This window comes from Aptenodytes forsteri, unplaced genomic scaffold (genome assembly GCF_000699145.1).
Source record: "Aptenodytes forsteri isolate BGI_AS27 unplaced genomic scaffold, ASM69914v1 Scaffold142, whole genome shotgun sequence".
In the NCBI taxonomy this organism is placed as follows: Eukaryota; Metazoa; Chordata; class Aves; order Sphenisciformes; family Spheniscidae; genus Aptenodytes; species Aptenodytes forsteri.
This window is the reverse complement of record NW_008794598.1, coordinates 5,350,245-5,350,806: the sequence shown is the minus strand read 5'-3', so window position 1 is coordinate 5,350,806 and position 562 is coordinate 5,350,245.

Sequence of the window (562 nt, the reverse complement as noted above, 5' to 3'; positions counted from 1 at the left end):
CTCTCACGGCTGCTCTGACGTTTGAACGTAGATTGGCCACAGCTGGCCCCTAAAATGTGGCGCAAAAGCAACTTCTGCTTCGAATTAGACCCAAGACGTTAGGAAATACTGGTGGAAAGGCCAGCGCGGCTTGCAAACGGGAAGCGGGGTACCAGGGGGCACCCCAGGACCCTTGTGGGAAGGGCTGCGGGGAGCGGGTTGATCGGCTCCCCCGGGGGTGCTCCAGCTGGGATGGCTTTTGGGGGGGTCTGTGGTGGCCTGTGTTTGGGGACACCGCTGTGGTGGGGGGCCCTGGTGGCTGTCACCCCCCTCCGAGCCCCCTGTGTCTGGGGGCTGCCAAACCCTGTGGGGTGGGGGCCACAAGGTGGGTCCCGCAGGCCTGGCCGGGGGGCTGGCCACCCCCGTGTCCCCTCAGGCCACCCCAATGTCCCCTCTGGCCGGACAGCTGTCATGGCAGCGCCATCTCCTGGCAGTGCCTCCCTCGTTAAGGACCAGCATCATCAGGCCGGGCTGGGCAGGACGGGGCGGGGGCCGGAGGCGCCCTTTTGGGCTGGTGCCCCCG